Genomic DNA, 11,403 nt, shown 5'->3' with positions numbered 1-11,403 from the left:
ATGTGTGACTCCTCCCGAGGCAAAGAAGATTATTGAAGAAATTCATGAAGGGTTCTGCGGAGACCATACCGGGGGGCATAGCCTATCCAAGAAGATTATACGCCAAGGATATTTCTGGCCAACCATTAAAACGGACTCTTTCGAGTACGTGAAAAAGTGCGACAAATGCCAGAGATTCGCCACGATCCCCCGAGTTCCACCTTCCGAACTGACCATGTTGACATCCCCATGGCCTTTTGCGGTATGGGGCATCGACCTCATAGGCTCACTCCCAACCGGCAAAGGAGGAGTAAAGTATGCTGTGGTCGCGGTTGATTACTTCACAAAATGGACGGAGGCTGAACCATTGGCGACCATAACTTCAAAGAAGATCCTAAATTTCGTGGTAAAGAACATCGTATGCCGATATGGAGTGCCAAGAAAGATTGTGTCTGACAACGGAACCCAGTTTGATTGCGACTTATTTACGAACTTTTGTAACAAGAACGGTATAATAAAGAGCTTTTCGTCAGTGGCCCACCCTCAGGCGAATGGTCAGGTCGAAGCCGTTAATAAAACTCTCAAAAGTTCTTTGAAGAAAAAGTTGGAAGAAGCAAAGGGACGATGGCCTGAGGAATTACCTCAAGTCCTTTGGGGATGTAGAACTACAGCTCGGACATCAACTGGACATACCCCATTTTCTCTAGCATACGGCTGCGAGGCAATGTTGCCCATTGAGGTCGAAATTCCAACGATTCGAACTCAGATTTACGACCAAAGTTCCAATCATACTGAGCTCGAAGAAACCCTAGACTTGATCGAAGAAAAAAGGGAAGAGGCTCAGCTGAGAAATGCTGCTTACCAGCAACGAACCACAAGATATTTCAATAAAAGGGTTCGAGATCGAAAGTTCAGAGTAGGAGATCTGGTATTGAGACGTGTATTCTTAGAAACTCGAGATCCAGCAGCAGGAGTACTCGGGCCAAACTGGGAAGGACCATACCAGATAGAATCAGTCATCCGCCCTGGCGTATACAAACTTGCGAGATTAGATGGGAGCCTCCTACCACGAGCATGGAATGGCGAACACCTTAGACCTTATTATCAATAGTATAGGAAAAGTGTTGCCTGTAACCATGATTTTCTATCTATGTTTCTTTGTTTTTGAATAACATGTCTACCTTGTTCCGCATGTAATTTATTTTTTATTTTTGCAATCTCTCTTAAGTTAATAACCTATGGTCACACTCATAGGATATTAAGGGGGCATCATTGGTATACATACCACCAGCTTAAAAAATAAAAAATAATAAATAAAACATGAAGTATTTGGATATAACCAAATACGCAAGCTTAAATAGTTCGGACTTAACCGAGCGAGCTTAGATAGTTCGGACTTAACCGAGTTATCAAAAACATACTAAGTGTTTGGATATAACCAAATACGCGGGCTTAGATAGTTCGGACATAACCGAACTACCAAACGCCTAAAACGTTTGGGTTAACCAGATGTGCAAGCTTAACAGGTTTGGAACAAACCAGCCAAATTATGGATATAACCAAATACGCGAGCTTAAATAGTTCAGACTTAACCGAGCGAGCTTAGATAGTTCGGACTTAACCGAGTTATCAAAAACATACTAAGTGTTTGGATATAACCAAATACGCGGGCTTAGATAGTTCGGACATAACCGAACTACCAAACGCCTAAAACGTTTGGGTTAACCAGATGTGCAAGCTTAACAGGTTTGGAACAAACCAGCCAAATTATCGATCGATGATAAATGGGAACCTAAACCTATTGCGAAATATGTCGAGATCGAGGCTGGAATATCTTAAAAAGAAAAATAGTTTCGAACTCGTAACCTCGGAGCCAAAATACTGAGGAAGAGGAAAAGTGACTAAAAAGATAACCAAATCATTCATATTACATACCATATAAGTACTTTCGAGTTCATGGTTGAAGTAATATCCAACCTTGATAAATAACGAGGTCGGAAACGGATAATTCGAATAAACTATGCATGAATGCATCGAACTTCGAGCCTAAATCCAAACTATGTTTGTATGCGTAAATAAACATATTCATCAATTATAAAAATGTGTAAAATATTTTGAGCCAAGAAATGTAAAGCATGTAAAAGAATTAGTTAAAGAAATTGTATCAGCCCCATGGGCATAAAATAATTACATAAGGGGACGCAGCCCCGACAACTGATTTCTCTGAGATCGGATTTAAGGAAGAGGAGTCTCCTTGGCCTTCTCAGCATCAGTGGCACCGGATCCCTCAGGACGAATAGCATGACTATCCTGCTGGGCCGCCTCTCGAGCAGCTGTACTTGCCAAAAGACGGGCATTCCACCGCTCAACATATGTGGCTTCGAGAGGACCCAGGAAGCTGGTGTCAAGCTCGGCATTGTCGGCCCAAAGCTTGTACATGGCCTGGTCGACCGCTTTCTCCCTCTGCTCCTTAGACTCATTCAGGAGGCGGGTCTTCTCGCTCTCCATGAAATCGAGGGTGGCAGACTTCTCCTCTTCGAGCTTGGCATTGGCCTTCTCGAGCTCAGCGTTTGACTTTTCAAGCTCCTCGAGACGGGTCTTCAATTTTTCAAGTTCAGACTTCGAGTCTTTGAGCTCGTCAGCCATCTTCAGCTCGAGATCCTTCGACTTCTGAGCCAGAGATAAGCTCGTTTACACCTCGTTGGTCAGCTTGTAGTTGAGTTGTGCTGAAACAACAAGGGCCTGAAGCACAAAGAACGAATCAGAATTATAAATTGAGACATAAATACTCTAAATAGAGCTGAGAAGGCTACCGCGGTGGAGAGTTCGATACTCTTCTCATAAAGAGTGTTGCAGTCCGAGGCCTTACGCACGAGGTCCCAGTGGTCGGCGCCAAAGCCAGAAAAGCTCTGACCCACCCGAGAAAGGACGTCCGAGCTGAGAATCGCCCCTTCTGTCCCAGCGGCGCCATCAAGTGCATATTCCTCAGTATGAGTTCAGGCCGTTGGCAGCTGAACCGTTGAGGTAGAAGGTTTCTTCGGGGGCCGAACAACTATTAACCGGGTCTCGGTGGGAAGCTGCGAGATGGATGCAGTAGGGCCTGACCCATCAACCTGGGCAGTCGGTTCCCTGGAGGTGTTCGCAGTGATCTAGGCCATGGGAGTCGTCTCGTGCTGTTTAGGTACCTTGGACTGTCGTTCGGGCCTCTTTGGTATCCTCGGGCGTTTGCTCTTCTGGGCGCCAGCTCCCCCATCACTAAAGAGCACGACGTCGAGGTCGGGATTCATGGCACCTGCATAATGACAGTGAGTTAAACAATGATAATAACTTTGGGAAAAGATGTAAACCAGTTGAAGAAAAAACCTAACTGAGACTCTCCCCCGAGCTCGAGCTTGGGGACCATGAAATTCCCCCGTCTTCAGAAGAGACGGGGGGAGTGCCTTCCCTATAAGTTGGAGATAACCTCGAAAGGTCCCTATAATCATTGGTCCCATACTGCACATCTATCCCATTCCACACCTCGTCCATGGTGTACATAGTGTCGTATTTCCCGAGCCCACTATCAAACCTATGGACACAGTCATCTACCCAACTCCATATGTAGAAGTGGTATCTATCCTGTGGGCACGAGACTAGTCTATTGGGCCTGTGTTTTAATAAAGTGGGGGACCACATTCGCGAAGTAGGAAGGGTTTTACCTCCACCGGAGTCCGAGCTCGAGGCTTCGTCATTGGCCTCATTTCCCGACCGCGGACTTCTCGAGCGAATTGGGAGAGATTCTTTCCTTTCTCTCCTAGGAGGAAGGATGCCTGTGGGCAGTGGCACTTCCTCCCAGCGTCCATATTTTTTACTGGACCAGTCAGAGGTTGACTGGCCCTGTCCCAACAACCCACAAGCTCGTATCTTGTCCTCATGTAATAGAAATGAGAGAGACCTCCTGCCGTATGGGAGTCGGAGCAGGGTCTCTCTGTGCTCCTTCATTGTTTCGTCAGAGGTGGGACGCTGAAAGTTAGCTGAAAGACGAGGTACACTTCAACTAAATATGGATTTTAGGGCTAAAATTCTGAGCTTAAAAATAGAAAGTAACGAGAACACTTACGAATCCGCCTGAACGAACGGTGTCGAGACGGGGACAGACCGTCTGTCCAGAAAAAAGCCTTCTTGAAGTCAGGAGGGTGGTTCGGAAGATCTTCAAAGATCTTTGTCTCTTTGGGGTAGCTCGAAAGATAGTAAAAACCATCTCCTCCCCGAGCTCGGGAGGGATTACTCTTCAAACAAAAGAGATATAAAATCTCTTGGGGTGAAGGCCCTGTCCACCCCAGCTCGTGGAACAAGGACCTCAGGGCAGACAGCACCTTGTATGAGTTGGTGTTGAGTTGGAAAGGAGCCAACCCAACGAAATCAATGAAGTCTCTGAAAAAGGACTTCAGGGGCAGCAAAGCTCCTGCCCTTATATGTTCCTGGCTCCAGGCCGCTTATTTCACACTGGAATCGCGGCCCCCAGGAGCGAAACAGCTCCGTTCATGCCTTGTCGGAGCTCGACACTTCAGTGTGTCCAACGAACTAAGGCCATGGAGGGCCAAGATATCAGTGATTTGGTCGGTGGTGGTAACCGAGCTCTGGTAGAATTCGGCTTCAAACATCTCCCTCCTAGGCTGCGAAGACGAAGGCTCCGCCATTAAGGAAAACTGGAGTTCCCCTGGGTGGTATGCAGCCGTGACTTTTAACGCTGGGTCGAGGGGAATTGGCCTAGGTCCGGGGTTGGGCTCCGGATAGATGGCTTCCCGAAGAACTCTTCTCTTCTTTTCAATGACCTCGTCTATCTAACGACGATAGTGGGCTCGAATGTCCTCCTGCTCACGCGCAAGCTCGTATTCTTTTATACGACGTTGGTTCCGGGCAAAGATCGATTCCGGGCTCGGAGATTTGGGCTCGTAAGGGATTGCTCGTAATGACCCCCACCGTCTTTTCGGATTCTGTGACATCTAACGAGAAAGAAAAAATGGTGAGGGCCATGCATGCAAGAATCACGAGCTCGATGGGATGAGCTCGGAGATCTAAGGACAAGAAACTAAGTATTAAGACCCTCACTAAAGAGTCAGAGCGCGTGTTCCACAGGAAAGGAAAAAGAGCGTGGATGATTTTTTTTTTAAAGTCCCGAAATTCAAGGGAAAGGAGAGTGGCAGTTAGCCAGGAAAAGCGTTTTTGGGTTTCGTGTATTTGTCAAAGCCCATGTTTTTATCCGAAAGCTTAATGTACAAGAAACGCTGCCTAAGAATTTCAAAACCCAGAAAATAGGAACCACATTCAAACGTCGAAACTGGGTATAAACCAGAGACGAACATCCAGAGTGAAAATCCAGAAAGCATAAAAACCTATCGGTTCAAAACCTCCTATCGTATCATGCTAAGAACGTAAACTAACATACACAGCAAATACAGTATGAAAAGAACAACAAAAATGGCGTACTTACACAGTGATGGTGATTGCAGCGAAATCGTCGAGTGGAGAAGAGGTTGCAAGAAAGAACTCACTGACTCGTACAAACCAGGATTCCTTTGTTTCTTCGGCCTAGAAAACATGCACTGAGTGTAAACTGTGATAAGAAGTTTAGGGAAGGTTTTTCTTTTTTCTGGCTTGTGATGAACAAATGTGAAGAAGACGAAGAGGGGGTCTTGTATATATAGGTGGGAAAACTAAATTAATCAGGAGCGTTGATTAAATTCCTCAACAGATCGAATGGATGGGGATCGGTGACAAGATGGCGCCGAAAAGTTGTCAGGCGAACGATCGTGGGCGTGTTCCCAAGGTACTCAAGTACCTAAAGTGAACAATACCCATCTGGCACGTGTCCATTTTCAAGAGTGTGACGGTATGGTTCCCAGAAAGAGTAGTTCAAAAGTTTCCTTCTCTTAGGATTCGAACAAATACTTTTGAGGGGGCAAGATGTTATACCCAGATTTCGAGCCATAATAAATATGACCTCGAAAGCTGAGTTCGCAACAAATGGTCTCGTGAGGATTAGAGTGATCTAGGATTGTAAGTCGAGCCTGCAAAATATGATATATGGTCTCGAATGCGGTAATCTCGAAATGATCTCGATCTCGAAAGGTAGTTCCGAGAATACCTTCATCTTCAGGAACTTCGGGGCATGGGTCTTGAGCTCGATATCCCATCTCGAAAGCAACGTTAGCTCGGGAGATGTCAATGGCTCGCATAATGACATGAAACCTGAAATGTTAAAGTCTTGGAGATACGCTATAACCACCTTGAATATCTACAAGTATTGTAAGCATGAGATGTAATCCTCATTTATTGATGTAAATCCCCAAGAATCGTGGGATATTATTTAGTCAGTTATGCGTTCCCTGGTCATCAGGGACGTTTCCTTTTTTATCTGATTAAAGGCATTTAAAACCATTTATTTTTATTCACAAAAGAGTAACTACCCAATATATGTGGGATAGTATTCGGCAACCTTCTCTATAAATAGAGAAGGCATGCACCATTGTAAAGGACCGAAGTTCTGATCCTTGAGAGAAAACTCTGTAGAATTCATGCTAAAGAATTGTTCAGAGATAATCTTGAGGTTAATAACAGTGACTCGTGGACTAGGCAGATTTAACTGCTGAACCACGTAAAAAACCGTGTGTTTGATTCGTTTGTTTCTTTTGGTCATTGTCTTTAATTGTTTACGTGCTCTCTTCTTTTATCTGTTGATGAAAAACGGCGTCAACAAATACAAAGTTCAAAATGGTGTAAACCCTTAAGTAAAACATAAATTATATATATTTATATAATTTACTTTCTATAAAGAATTTTTAACACTTTGAATAAATACATAGTCCAAAGGTTAATTTTTAAAAATAAAGAGTCAAAACGAGTAATCGGTCAAAGTATAGTGTTCAGATAACCGATCTATCTATTCTTATTTTTAACATTTTGACAAAACTTGAGGTCCACAAGTTAATTTTAAAAATAAATGTCTCAACGGGTAATCGGCTAAAATACAAGGTTCAAAATGATGTGAACTCTTACAAAAAAACATAAATTATATATAATTTAATTTTTATAAAGAATTTTTAACATTTTGAATAAATATATGGTCCAAATGTTAATTTATAAAAATAAAGGGTCAAAACGAGTAATCGGCCAAAATACAATGTTCAAATAATCGATCTATCCAGTCCTATATTTAACATTTTGACAAAATACGAGGTCTAAAAGTTAATTTTAAAAAATAAAGGGTTCAAACGGGTAATCGCCCAAAATAAGTCTTACACTAAACATAAATTCTCATATACATAATTTAGACTCTTTATAAAAATAAAAAAAAATAAAAAATCACGCAAAGCGTATAATAATGATAATAATAATAAAAAAATAAAAGCACACGTACAACAAATTTTTTGAACTTTGTTTTCGGTACTTTAATTATTCAGAATTCTTCAAAAAAATTGCAAGAGGTTTGATATACAATGGATACCATTATGAAAAAAAATTGTGATCAATACGCCATCACGTGTCAATATAAAGAACATGTTATACGAGTAGGATGAAAAATAATCCATGTCGTAACAATCTCATAAAAGTATTTTAAAATATGTATATTTTTTAATAATTACAAAAGATTGCGCGAAGCGCGGTTATGTTTTCTAATTTTCTAAATAAAACTAAACAAATATGTATTTTACGTTGCTTTCACTTAGTATATTGTTCTTTCTGAACGATAAAAATCAATAATATCTAATCTATATTATTTAGATCTCTTCGAATTAACTTAGTAACTTATTGTTTTATTAATATTATTTAGTATCTTGCATGTGGTAGATTAGTATAAAATTGTACATTTCCATATATATTTTTATAAATATATTTTATTTTATTTTTTAGATTTAAAATATATTTATAAATTTTATCAAAAAATTTATTTATCAAAATTAGTGGAATAGACAAATTTAAACTAATTTATTATTAGGTATTAAAAGAGTATTAATTAAACAATAAGGTATTGAGTTAGTTTTAAAATAAACAATCAAAATACTAAAATAATAAATGAAAGAATTTTCAATGATTACGTTATTATGGTGGTTATATTTTTAATATCATTCTATAGAAGATTTTAATAAGTCATCAATATATAAATTTTTATTTTTAGATTTTAATTTTAGAATTAAAATTAAAATTTTAAATATAGAAATTAAATTAATTATTTATTAAAATAGATGTCATTATATTATGAATAATACATAATTAATAATTTATTTATTTATTAATTATTTTATAAGTAAATTTTCTATGTTAGTTTATTGTTAACGCATTAGTTCTAATTTAAATATCATATAAATTTTAAGTTTATTTAATTATGTTTGTGTATGTCTATTTCTTTTTAATGTGTATGTGATTCTATTTCGCCGCAAATTTTCTTATTTAATACTTAAAAAAATGTATGTATTAACTTGTATTTTAATATTCTTGAGAATTCTATTACTCTCTTTCTCTACGGTCTTCTCTTTAGTGCCGCCAACTCCCTCTACCACCTATCATTTTTCTGGCGTCGGCCATCTCCTCCGGCCAACCATCTCTTCGACCACGCTTTGAGGTCAATGTTGGTACTCTTTCAGCTCTTCACAAAACTGCTCCATTTCCTGGTAAGCATGGGCTTACTTTTAGATCTTTTTGCTTCCATGGTGAATTTCCATTTTCAGTTCCTTTTACTTTTGAATTTCTTTGGTTACTTTTGAATTTTAGATCTTGTTGACTGTCTCTAATTTGTACTAAATTTTTGTTTGTTTCTACTTCACATTGGTTTTATAACATCCCCATTTGTTGATCCCAATTATCAAATAAATAATAATATTGCAAGACAAAAAGAGTTTTCATCTTCTGTTTGCTAGATCTCTAAAACAAATAATAAAACTATCTGAAAACTCACATATTTTCAAAAAAAAATCTTTAAATATAAAACACTTACAAAATTCATCTCCACTGTGCATACAAAAAGGATTTAAATTCCTTACTTCATAATTTTTTTGAGTCAACACTTGTTTAGTTATAAAACACTCACTCCTTCCCACGGTTGGGTCACAATTTTTTGCTGCTCACTGAACCATTCCATTCTTGCCAAAACATACATCATATATAAACTTAGATAAGCAAAAATGATTAATAAGGCTGCGCAACAAAGAAAAACCATCACTTAAAATAACATTAATCTATCAGAGGAAATTCACTTATTCATAAATTCTAGTCCTATAACATCAATAGTCACTCCTAGCATGCCCACATGTATTTCCAGCATCACACATTAAAAGATTAGGACCCAACCTTAACAATGCTCCTTTGGATATATACGAGCTAGCTTCCTCACAAGTTCACCTAAAACTTAAAGACAAGAGATAATCTAAATCTGTAAATCCTTGGTAGGTGTAATGATCCCCCTTAATCAATATCAACTATGAGCTCTTAGCCTCAAGGAGCAATTTAGTTCTCACATCATACATAACATTTAACATACCTAATGAGCATCTGCACTTGTTGTGGAAATTATGTACTACGCAAGAAGTGCAAGTAATCGTAAAAGTAATAAAGTGCTAAATAGAGTGTCGAACCCACAGGGACTAAATATCAATTACCAAAAAATTCAATTCTAATTCTATTTGGTAGACGAATTTTTAACTTTAGAAAAATTAAGAAGTAAATTTTTAAAAAAACAAAACAAAACAAGAAAATAAATAGTGATCTAATTCAATGAATGAAAATTGGGGCATTAATTTCAACAACTTTCCAATATATTATTTCATAACTCTTCTTCCTAAACTGATAGCCGGTTTGCTAAAACGATTCATATTCTTTCTCAAGATATAAGATCCCAACCTATATATGAGCTTTCTTTATCTATGTGATAAATTCTAACATATAGCTGACATTAAAAATAAAAACCCTAAATGCTACACAATTCATTAAGGTATTCTCATCCAATATGTAAATTATGGTTATTTAATTATAACATCCCCATCTATGTGAACAGACACTTACAAGCATTAAACATAAATTAAATAATACAGAATAGTGTTGAAGAAGAAATTATAAAATTCTCATGTAAAAAAAATAAAGATTCAAGTGACTATATTAAAAACCCTAGAACAAAAGATTTAGTTCATATTGAAAAAGAAAACCGTTTATGACATATTGCATAAGAGATGTATAGAATGAGACGAAGAATAAAAATACGATGAAAATGATAACTTTACAAAATAAAGTTATTTTACCACATTTTGTATGCTAATTGTTGCTTAGTTCTTAAGATTTTTAACTAATTTATTAAGTTTTTAAATAATTTTGAATTTATTAGTCTTATTGTAATTTTTTAGATTTTTATATGTTTTTATAGATATTTTATTGTAATATGTTGTAGGTTAATTTTTTGAAATTAGTGTTGTTAGATTAAAAGTTTAAAATGTGATTTTATTGAGCTTAAATATCAAAGTAAATTAAGTTTTAATTAGTATTTTCATGAAATTTATGTTGTATATTTTATTATTGGAGATATTTAGTTTTAATTTAGTTTATGTTTATTTTGTAGGAATTATGATGCATGTTTGGGTTGAAGATTCCGAAGAAAAAAAATGAAAACTTAAAGAATTGTGGCAAATCTGAAAAAAGGAAGAAAGAAAGTGAGTTGGAGAGCCCAGCCCAGCCGCTAGGCCCAACCCGTGCCCCAGCTGCCTCGGCCCAGCTCGTTCCTCCTTGCATCCTTCCAAGCTCCACGGGCCATCCCAACCCAGGCCCAACAGCTCCTAGGCCTACCAACAATTGCCAAAGAGAAGTTTACATAAATATGGAAAAAATATATATAGTTTTTAAATTTATGGGAAAAAAAATAATTGTACAAAATATGGTAAGTTTTGGAAAAAAAGTTTAAAATATGGTAAATAAATTACCATAAACTTAATTTTCTTATTTTTTCTTCTCTTCTCTCCTCACGATCTCTCTCTCTTCTCACTTCTTTCTTTCTCTTCCTCAATTCAATGGCCATCTCAGATTTCTTCGGGCGTTGCTACCTCCACTGCCGCCTCCGCCTCCGACGACGACGACGACAACGAAGAATTGATTTTCTTCTTCTTCTTCTTCTTCTTCTTCTTCTTCTTCTTCTTCTTCTTTCTTTCTTTCTTTCTTTCTTTCTTCTTTTTCTTCGTCTTCTTTCTTTCTTTCTTCTTCTTCTTCTTCTTCTTCTTCTTCTTATTTGGTCTTTCTTATTCTTCTTTTTCTTTCTTCAAATCTAGTTTTCTTCTTTTTCACATCTGATTTTGAACTTCATATTTGATTTTTCTGAGTTTTTTTTTTCTAAACCTGTTTAAGTAACCAGGTACTTGACTTCATATTTGATTTTCCTGGGTTTTTTTTTTCTAAATCTTTTTAAGT

Source organism: Humulus lupulus, chromosome 3 (genome assembly GCF_963169125.1).
Source record: "Humulus lupulus chromosome 3, drHumLupu1.1, whole genome shotgun sequence".
Lineage (NCBI taxonomy): Eukaryota > Viridiplantae > Streptophyta > Magnoliopsida > Rosales > Cannabaceae > Humulus > Humulus lupulus.
The sequence above is the reverse complement of the archived record's forward strand: the minus strand, read 5'-3'. Positions refer to the sequence as shown.